Here is an 11,065-nt window from a genome sequence, read left to right on the forward strand (position 1 = left end):
TCCTTCTCTTCTCCTTACTATTCTCTCTTATTAATAATACACTAGATTATGGCCCCGATTCATGTTTGCATGGAGTTGCACAGCCACAAGGAAGAGACTGTGCAATTCTGCGACTGAGCACGAAGTGTGGCGAGCGCAGTGAGCCGGCATCCCATTTGGCGGTATATCATACCGCACCCCTGAAGAAGATAGGACACCGGGGTCCAGAAAGTCTGTGTCCGACGATGCAGACCCTGAACCTGTCAAACTTTTGAAGCGTTTTGAAGAACAATGTTGTGTGCCACCCCCGCTCCGCTCCATCATGCTGCGGTTGACAGTTGGCTGCGAGCGACATTGCAAGACCCCAAAACATCGTATTTGTACTCAGACCATCAGGTTTGCATACAACTATGATTCAGGCCCTATATCGCTTGTCATATGTCACAAGCCGACACATCTCGCCCAGACACCATAAACATCATTTTATATTGCTACCTGGTGACATCAAGCCTTATTATTCAATGTATGTGTTTGTAATACTTTGCATCATTTCAGATAGCATTTTAATTGTTGTACTTGCAGATTTCATTACGCTTTGTGTTTGAATTTTGGAGACCTAATAAGAATTTTTTTTTTAGTCTTGCGAACATGCAAAATAATGTCCGTACACTTACGATTCTAAAGCTGTATTTTGAGTCGCAAATGTCTGACGAAAGCGTGCCGCTTGTAATCTAACGTCACCATCATCATCATCATTTGCAAACTCACACCTATGAGAAGCTCAAAGATTGTGCATAAATGTTGTATCTTAGAGATACGTTTAGGTCTAGATGGGGGTAGGTCTATTCCAGAATGGGGCTGCAGCGCAGTTTAAAATTCAAATCGGGGATCCGCACCAACTGCCAGTGAGTACCGACCGGCGATGTTTGGCTGGGGCCACACATAGCGGTTGATAATGTCGATATTATCTTAAACCATAAAGCTATACCTTTAAACACACTTTTACCATGGAGCCGCTGCGGCCGCTATACTTAATATACACGCTACGCACTTCGCACGCTATTTGCGTACAGAGTCCCGAACATTGTATGGACTTAGCGTACACACGCCGCGCTGGGTGTACAAAGTACGCACAGCGTGCGCACACACTCTTGATAAACTTTAACCCTTGTTAGTAATGCAATGCAATGATGTTAACCTTAAACCTTACGCAGCGCTGATGGTATAAAGTACCCGCAGTGCGTACACACCTTATCAATACACTCTTAAACCTTATACAGTTAAATACACTTTAAACCTTAGCAGGGAAATGAGGACACAACACCGATTTGTAGTTAACCGCTGGGTTCTAACACCACAGTGGATTATTTGAAAGGGGATAACAATACAAATTATACACTACAAGGCTAACAAGATAAATCTACAATAGAATAATGGCTACAGTCAATGTACATACGTGAGAATATTCGCTTGCGCAACCTGGACCAGTCCTCCGCTCATCAGGTAGATAGCGTTCAGAGTCTTCTGACCGGCCAGGCAGCAACAGGCTTTTTATACACTACTTCCATAAACAATACAATGGTTACTGTAATCCCTTTGTCTATTGGACACAGAGATGCATCTTTACATTACAGGAGAGGTTATAGGTTGATTTGAAAAGGTGGGCGATGTCTTTCCCAACTGCTCTTGTGGGTGGTCTCCTCTGGATTCCCGCCGCATACATAATATACAGTAAATACAGTTTATATCTATATTCTGCTTCTGCACATAACTATACGCAGGAACATGCGATCTTCCTCTAACCAACACCGGAATGTTACCCTTAAAATACCCTACAGCTGGTTACTAGACATCACCCTATAACCTTTGTCTGTCCCTTCCTATCATGCAAAGGTGAATCCCTTAGTCCTGGAATCATTTAAACTGTTGATACTTGCTGATGTGGTGCAGGGGAGCTATGTGTACAATGTGCACTATTTGGGTTAAATATGTAATGTTCTGATAACCCTCTATGCGCTCACAAACTCCGCCATAAATACCCATACCACGCGCAGGATCGCGGGAGCGATCATACGCAAATTGCGGATATGTGCACTCACGGCGGAACAAGGTGCACGCGCAGAGGGCATGTGTGTGTGTTAGTACGTGGTGTGTGCTACAATATTTTTCGACTTTGACAGTCCACCCTTTGGCAGTCAACAATAACTGCCACTATCTAAACACTAAACAGAAAAATATATACAATACAATATCTACAGATTTGGACAAAGATTTGGTAGAATGAAGGATGCGCTCCTGATGGATGAATGTACCTGCTGCCTCTCTCTTGCACCACTGGATTAATCCCAAGTATAATCCAAAAGGGTAGAACTGGACAAAAGGTGTGGGTGCAGGGAGTTGGCGCTGGAAAGGGGTGGGGAATAAAGCTGATGATTCAGCTGGGAAGTTATGGTTTTTTTGAGTAATGAAGAAAGATACTTATCTTGGGTGTTTTCAATGAATTTCTGATTTCTGAGAGAAGGATGGTTTTTTATCCAGGAATGATGTAGTCATACGGCGTGGTATTATGAAAAACACAAAATAGCAAATTTTGGGTTTTGGGGAGCCTCAATGGGGATGGTAAACACTTTTTTTGAACACAGGTGGGGAGGGATCTCAGGTAGGTAAATCGTACCTCACTTACAAAAGTGAGTGAGGTTGGAAGCATATAAGGGTTTCTTTAGAAAATGATGCTAGGATTTTCGGCGTACCTAACTTACAATAAAAAGTAAAGGTATAAACACATCAGGGTATCTTTGTAAGCTGTACTGCGTACCGGTACTCACTGGAAAGGGCGTATTCAGTCTGCACATCAAGGTTTCTTTTATCCAAGGTTTCTAAGCATGCTGGTTGGATAAAAGAAACCTTGATGTGCAGACTGAATACGCCCTTTCCAGTGAGTACCGGTACGCAGTACAGCTTACAAAGATACCCTGATGTGTTTATACCTTTACTTTTTATTGTAAGTTAGGTACGCCGAAAATCCTAGCATCATTTTCTAAAGAAACCCTTATATGCTTCCAACCTCACTCACTTTTGTAAGTGAGGTACGATTTACCTACCTGAGATCCCTCCCCACCTGTGTTCAAAAAAAGTGTTTACCATCCCCATTGAGGCTCCCCAAAACCCAAAATTTGCTATTTTGTGTTTTTCATAATACCACGCCGTATGACTACATCATTCCTGGAGAAAAAACCATCCTTCTCTCAGAAATCAGAAATTCATTGAAAACACCCAAGATAAGTATCTTTCTTCATTACTCAAAAAAACCATAACTTCCCAGCTGAATCATCAGCTTTATTCCCCACCCCTTTCCAGCGCCAACTCCCTGCACCCACACCTTTTGTCCAGATCTACAGATGATTGGATGGTGGGAGGAGAGGTGTAGGAGGGAAATGTATGACCTAGTGAGATAGTAAAAGCATGTATGTATGACTCCATGTCTGAGGGGCATGTATCCTCGTGCCGTATATGTTCTAAATAAGCTTCGAGGTATTGCGAAGTATACATTAAATCGTTCTTATCCCGTATTAAGGGTCTGTAAGTGGGCCAACAAACACTACCGAGCTCTTTTCGGCTTCTTGTTCCAACAAATGGGGTGCACATTTAGTTGATGATACATGGAGGGGGAACATATGTGAGTGCTAATATATGTGGATATCACCTGTCGTCTATGTGTGTCATTACCTGGAGGTTGTAGAGATGAAGATAAGACACATATCTAAAATACATTCACATAACATTTTTCGTAATCATTCTTGGATGTTGATCGAAGTCTTTTCCGGATGGGTGTATTTTTGCTGAGGGGGAAACACAGGAAAAACGGGTGAAAGAAACGGCCATGGAATTAATTTGCAATCCTTATCATAACACTGTCTCTATGGATGGGTCGTAAATCAAATCTGCTGCTGTAAAAATGCCCCGCTCCTTAAACTCATCAAATTTGTGCCGTGCTTGCGCCGCGTTAGAATTTGAACACACCTAAATATCAAGCCAATAATTATGACGACTCACAGGATATAAAGGAGAAACTTTCCTACACTCATAATAAAATTTTGAGCCCGTTCTCCTAAACCTGAGAACCAATTGCGAGGGTTCAACCATGAGACCCAGCCGGTCAGTTCATTACTCACGCAGTCAGGGTAAGGTTGTGTCTCCTTCGGAACTCCCACTTCAACTGCAAGATATCGTCCATATTTTGATCGATAATCTCTGTGGGGTCGTCAGTGCTGTTTGCAATATACGTGCAGCACTTCACACCATATTGAGTTGCCAAAGTGACACAGTACCCACCCATCACGGCTGTGATATAATTGAGGACCATCCTGTGCTGAATCAATTCCTTCTTGTAAGCTTGTAACTCCCTTCCCGTATACCTGAAGGTGTCATCATACATCTCAGTGATATTATCTATGAAGTTCGCTAGCGCATGGATGTACCTATAATTTATAATTCCTCTGGCAGTACGGGTGATGTCTAATGCGAGAAGGAATTGAATCCCGGTGGATTCGTGGATCAAATCAGAGGCTACGTGCTCTGTCCTATCTATGAGGTGTCTCTTGACGATGTGTTCATAATGAGTATGAGCACTGCGGTGAACGTCTTTCATCTTATCATGGGTTATGGTCATGACCTCTGGCATCACTCTTCCAATGTAACACAATCCCTCTGAGTTTGGGGCAAGCCACTTATACGCCTTCCTCCCACATATGAAATAAGCATCATCAGGGAGAACATATGGGACAGAATATGACATTACCATATTGCAAACTTTCCAAGTGAAAAACCCAATCCCTAGTTCTCTCATCTGTTCAGTAGAAGTATCAGGCTGTATGATATGCGCACAGTACCCTGGTGATACTTCTCCAACCCGCATGGTCTTGCTTCCTTGAGTATACCTATACCAAAAATACCTTCCACTGTTGGCTATTTGGCGTATAAGTTCAGAGTCTACGGGTATCCTATCAGCTCTATACGAAAATGCCATGGTTTGATTATTCCATGTCACCTCCCAATTTCCTGGTTTTCGGGAATTGGAAATGTTGAAACATACTAGGGATCTATCTACATGATACTGGTGGAGCTTCAAACTAGGGGGCCTAGAAATATTAAATTTCTTGTCCACCGGTCTCCCACCCCGTAATTCGAGTACCTCATCTATTGCTAAAGGGTACGGTACTAATCCTGACTTGCTCTGACCTTGAGGTACTTGTGAGCACACCCAGCATTCTGTCTGGTTTAAGACCTTACCCACTAGTGAGTGGTAATCACTCAATGGATGACGGTCCATGTTGATATTAAGGCTGGACTGACATCTCTGGATGCACCCATCCTCAACTATGTTCTCACAATTTTTACAAATGCAATTTTCCTCAGCCAATAACCCTTCACAGTGCCTCCTAGTTTCCTGACTACCAGATCGTTTTCTGATACTCGCCTTTGCTCGATTGATGTGTTGCTCTTGGAATTCTACAAATCCGTCCTTGCCATCAGAACCCATTCCAGATCCTTTCTCGACCTCCCTGGGGCTCTCACCGAAACAGACTGTTCTGGTCAACAACATGGTTAACAGGAAAATCCGGAACGCAGTCTCTTGGGGGTAAGTCCATCTTGTTAAGGGGAGAGAAAGGGAACAAGAAGGGGGAGGAAAGGAGGGTAATGGGAGATGGAGAAAATAAAAAAAGGAAAAAGAAAACTGGTGCGACAACTGCCTCTGGTCTTGTTGTTCTCCGTGCTCAGGTGCCGTGACAACAGTCCTGCCTATCAGCCTTCCCGGAACAGACACTCCAGTGATACGATGTTCTCTCCGAGTCAGCGACCTTTCTGTAGGGAACATAAATCTGTTTAACTGTTGTGTATTATCAGTTGTGTGATCTTTGGGAAGTGAGAAGAGAGGGGAGATAATAAAAAGAAAATTTGTCAGATTTGCGTTCACCATCAGGCTGTCACACCATCATGTATATCGGTATCTATGCACAGTCTATCTTCACCAGTATTTCCACTCTCCACCCTTTGTGCATGGCCAGGAACAGTGATGCTGGTGAGATATACTGGGTTTGGGCAGACCTCTGAAAAGACCGAGTAGACATGTGATGTTTGAGCTGTAATCCTGTCGGTGAACGTCAGAGATGAAGAGGAAACTTTGAAGGCAACTCACAGAGTTTAGTAACAAAGAAGATTTTACAAAGTTTGACATCTGGATTGGGCACTACGGGGGAATGATTCCCTAATCAGTCTGTTCCCTTAAAAAAAATTCTATGTGTGTTATATCTCTACTGGGACTATCCCAGCCATCAATCCAGTGTCTTGTCCATTCTAAGTTCATAGGGAACCCGGTATCTTTGAGATAATTTCCTCTACCTGTGATGGACATGCTTCTAAAACAGTGAAATGCACCATTAGTCTTCCTGGGTATCTTAACATATTTTGTGCTTCCTGGGTGGGAGCACTCTATATGTATACCATCTCTAACAAACCTCCTGTTAAATTACTTAGAGGTCACTTCTGCTAGAGAGAAAGAGAAGCAGAGGTTTTAGAAGCCTCCTCCTAATCTCCGTAAATTCTGTCAAAAGGGTAAAGTTGCATTTATTCTGTTCTTCCCATTTAACCGAATCTGTGTTTTTCTATTCTGTATCGTGATTCCTTACTATATGTCCCTTGATCCCGTCTATGTGTTTAATACAGTGTCTTGTTTTCTTGTCTAGGGGGTCTGACTTTTCGTGTGCTGGTACAATTGCTGGCATAATGCCCTTCCCTTTTACACAGATAACATATTCTCGGTCTTTTGTTACTACTAGGGTTTTGGGGTTTGGGCTGATGAGACTTTGGTGTATGAGCCTGTATACTTTCAATCCTCAGCCTCTCCTCTTGCAGTTTTCTACGCCTAGCAATATTCCTATGGTGTTCAATTGCGCACTCTCTAAGGCAAGCTACTGTGACCCCTCTCCAATTAGGCAAAGATGTTTGTACTTTGTCCCTCACTGTCTGATCGAGTCCGTCCATTAGCACAGACACAGCTACCTTTCTGTAATTTTCATCGTTCCCTGTATCTAATACCCCCATGTATCTATCCATTTCCTGCAGTGCTCGGTGGAAATATTCAGATGTTATTTAATTTTCCCTCTGTTTTATGGAGAAAATTCTTCTCCACTCAGTGGGAAAACACAACTCTAGTTGCCTATTAATTCATTCTATATTTTCCTGATTGTTTCTGTCAGTCATAGGACTATCCGACTCTAATCTACAATCAGTGGTAAATTTTTGGGTGTCAATATTAGGGGGTAGGCATGCTTTCAAAAATGTCCGCCAATGTTGGTTTGTCGGTTCATATACATTACCCAGATCTCTGATAAATTTCTGACATCTGGCTAAATGCTTCCGAGGGTCGGGGAATTCTGAAATGATTGATCACAGCTCATCTCTGGGCCACGGGCAATACATTGCATTATTCTCGGTGAGGACTTCTTCCTGACTATCGGTTCCCCCATTGGGAGTTACCATTTCCAAGACAGGGTGTAATCCTACCATTCCGTTCCTAATCTGTTTACTGTGTGGTGTTGTTGTTTCTGTGCAATGGACTGTCTCATACTTACCGGTAGCTGTGACCTCACCAGTTCTTTCATTGGGGAATACTGTTACTGCTATACCTGGTTGGACAGGTCCCACCTGAGTTTCCTGCAACATGACTGCTTGGAGGAGAGCTGCGATTTGGCTGAATCCTTCATCTCCCTGTGACCTAAAACCTTGGAGAGACTTCAAAACCGGATACATTTTGCAAAAGTTAGGGTTAATACATTGCTCTTTCATACAAATTCTATCATTTACGGATGTATCATTGACTGTAGCCTTCTGTTCCCCTTCGACCTGTGTCGACAATGGTGTGTTTGTGTTCTCATCCCCGCTAGGTTTGGAACCGGCTGCATATGTTAATTTCTCTTGCATATCGCCCTCTTGCTGCCCATAAATTTAAACAGTTTGTGTGTCTGACCCTTTGCTTTTGGGATTTTATCAGACATATCCTAACCCTTAAATTCTGCAATATCTCTGGTTCAAAACTGCCTACCTTAGGGAATGGTTCCCTATCTTCCGCAGTCATACGTTCCCATTCATTGCACAAAATTTCTGCATGTGGTCCATGCTTCTCACACATTATGTACCTCGCTGACCCCCTGGGCCGCGGAATGTCAACCTGAACCCTGGTTGAACGTCCCTTACTTGAGCAACTGGCCCCCATATTTTGCAGGTATTGCCTTCTCAGCTAATTCCCACAAAAAAACAAAATACTCAATATAAGGCAACGGTGAAAGTTCAACGAGTGCTTTCACCCACTCACCGCCCACGTTGGCCAATACTACCAAATACTGTCGTCAGCGAAGTAAGTACCCAACCTAGGGCCCCTATGTAACCTCTATTCACTGGAAGTATATGGGAGTGACTTACCCTTTCCAGTAAATATTGGTTGTTGGAGATTTCCTGAGTGACCAGCGAAACGAGCTGCTCAGAATGAAAGTGAACAAGCCCGTTACCGGGTGAAACGCGTTTTTCCAAGGGGCACCTCTCATGTCTGACATCAGGAATGGGTGATATCCAATATTCTTTTTATCTCGTTTAGGGCATTTTTTGCCCATCTGTCATTGAAATAGTAGATATCTTATTCCCTACAACAGGTGTGTCTTCTAAGGGGCACCTCCTATGTCTGACATCTGAATATGTGATACTCAATATGTACTCTTTAACTATTCTTGTTTCAAAAAAATTTTTTTTGGTTAGCAGGAACATTACCTGCAATACCCTACTATAGGTGTGCATATTCAAACAAAACACAGGATTTTTCTAACAAGCAGGAACACCACCTGCAATACCCTCTCATAGGTGTGTATATATAAACAAGTCTGTGTGTATATTAAAACAACTTATTTTCCTGCAAGACTAGCAGGTATTCCAAGCAGGAACACTACCTGCAATACCCTCTCATAGGAGTGCATACTCAATCAATTCTGTGTGTATATTTATTTTTCAAACAAAAAATACACACATTTTCTAGGTAAATACCGTGTGCCCACCACTGTTTAAAAAATTCATACTTTTCCACTGTCATAAGTGAATATTTAGTGTGTTTATCTCTCGGCACCTTATGCTTCTCTTCTTATTTGTATCATCTGTACGATACTGCTTATCATCACCGAGACGCATATCTAATTGAAATCCAACAGGTGACCGCAAGAAATTAAGAACGTCCAAATATGTGTCCTATATGACTTTGTAATTCTTTTTCTACATTCTCACTTTCCTTCCTTCCGTGAACTCTCATCCACGATTCAGGCGGACTAGTCCCCTACGGGACACGTCCCGCCAGTCTAACGGGGACAGCAGATTCACATCTTATTATCTATACATTCTTATCATATTCTCTCCCGAGAAGGAATCCATCCTTCCGCTTCGGTGCACTCTCATTGGCGATGTAGGGTAATTTCTCTCTACGACCATACCCCTCCGTTCACGCCCAATCTCGTCCGATCTTGGAAGCTAAACGGAGGTGGGCTGGGTCAGTACCTAGACGGGTGACTACTAGGGAATACCCGGTGAAGTAGGAAGATCTACCTAGGGCAATAACGCCAACAGCAGTATCACTACTTTACTGATTCCTACTATTTTCCTAATCCTTAATAAATTTACCAATCTAAGACAGTGGCTAACTACCAGATATCAGCACATAGTGTGTGGGCTCTCTCATTCACTAACCCTACCCTATTCAGGGTTGTATTAATACAAACCAAGTTTGTACAGATTCTTGGCAGACGGAGGTTGCTTGTGATGTAGCCACCCTCCATTATGCAATTATCCAGGTATAATTAAGGATCTGAACATTCCACACATTATTTTGTAACACTTAATGGTGTTCCTTCCTGATACAATTTTCATACATGGTCATACGTGCAGTATATATCCAGTTTTGAGTTTTCTAATGAGGTATAGAGTACAAGCTTAAGATGTCATTATCATTTCTCATTTGATCATAATTGAAAAGTAAACAATAACAAGAGTGCGCCCAAACTAGAGTCATACTTTTTCTCCTTGTAGATACATATGACCAGCGAAACTCCCTTAAAACAAAAAAATGTTTACACAAATCACACTTGCGTATGCTACACCCAGCGCTAATGATCCCGCGATTTTACGCAAAGTTCGTAAAAAGGGTATCACCTTGCGCTAAGTATTGCACTCACGAACGCGCGGTCCAATCGCACAGCGTATAGGTAACTGTTACTTATCCGCAATACGACCAATGGAATAGATTTTTCAGGCTGCGAAATCTCAGCCGGAGCGTATCAAAACGGGCCTATATGGGTTTCTTCGCTAACCCCCTGGGTTGCGGTATCTAAACAAAAACTTTGCTGACCTTTGGTCTGCGGTACTCTAAACCTTTGCTGACCTTCTGGCCTGCGGTATCTGCTACCTTGCTCCTTTGTACTTCAATTTATATTAACGTGAGCAAGCTATTCTCACGCCACCAAGTCTCCACTCACCTGGTGTGGTCTCCTACGGGATCCCGAATTCCCTGGGTCAACAAAACCTTTATTATGTTTGCACACTCATGTTCGTTCACTCAAATACACTTTGGTTTTTCTGTACAGAAAATGAACTTTCATTCAGATAAACAGCCTTAGTACCAGAGGTAATACAGTAAAAAAGGTTTTATTTAAACTAAATCTTGGACACTGAGCAATTTGTGCTATTATCGCGTGGCTACTGTCCCGCGCCTAAACTAAACAATGCTATTGTGTAATTTGTACTTAGCGGCCGTACCCTTATGCACGTTGCGTAAACACGCGACCGTGCGTACGTCTTTACGTTGCGTACTCAGTCCAGCACTTTGTCCGAGACACGTGTACAAAGACCGTACGTCCGCAGTAGTACAAATCCCACACTTCTATAAATGTAAGCGATATTACCTATAATCGTTTACTTAACACAGCACAGTATCTTTCTGTATAAACCTGTTTAACTAGGCCAGACTGTATTTGTGTTTTACGTTTTACTTCCTTAA

General features: G+C 42.6%; 1 pseudogene; it reads left to right on the forward strand.

The window, feature by feature from the left end:
• The first annotated feature begins 9,492 nt into the window (after nt 1-9,492).
• Nucleotides 9,493-9,611, forward strand: LOC134964580 (5S ribosomal RNA; annotated as a pseudogene).
• The last annotated feature ends 1,454 nt before the right edge of the window (nt 9,612-11,065 follow it).

The sequence above is a fragment of the Pseudophryne corroboree genome, chromosome 9 (assembly GCF_028390025.1).
Source record: "Pseudophryne corroboree isolate aPseCor3 chromosome 9, aPseCor3.hap2, whole genome shotgun sequence".
In the NCBI taxonomy this organism is placed as follows: Eukaryota; Metazoa; Chordata; class Amphibia; order Anura; family Myobatrachidae; genus Pseudophryne; species Pseudophryne corroboree.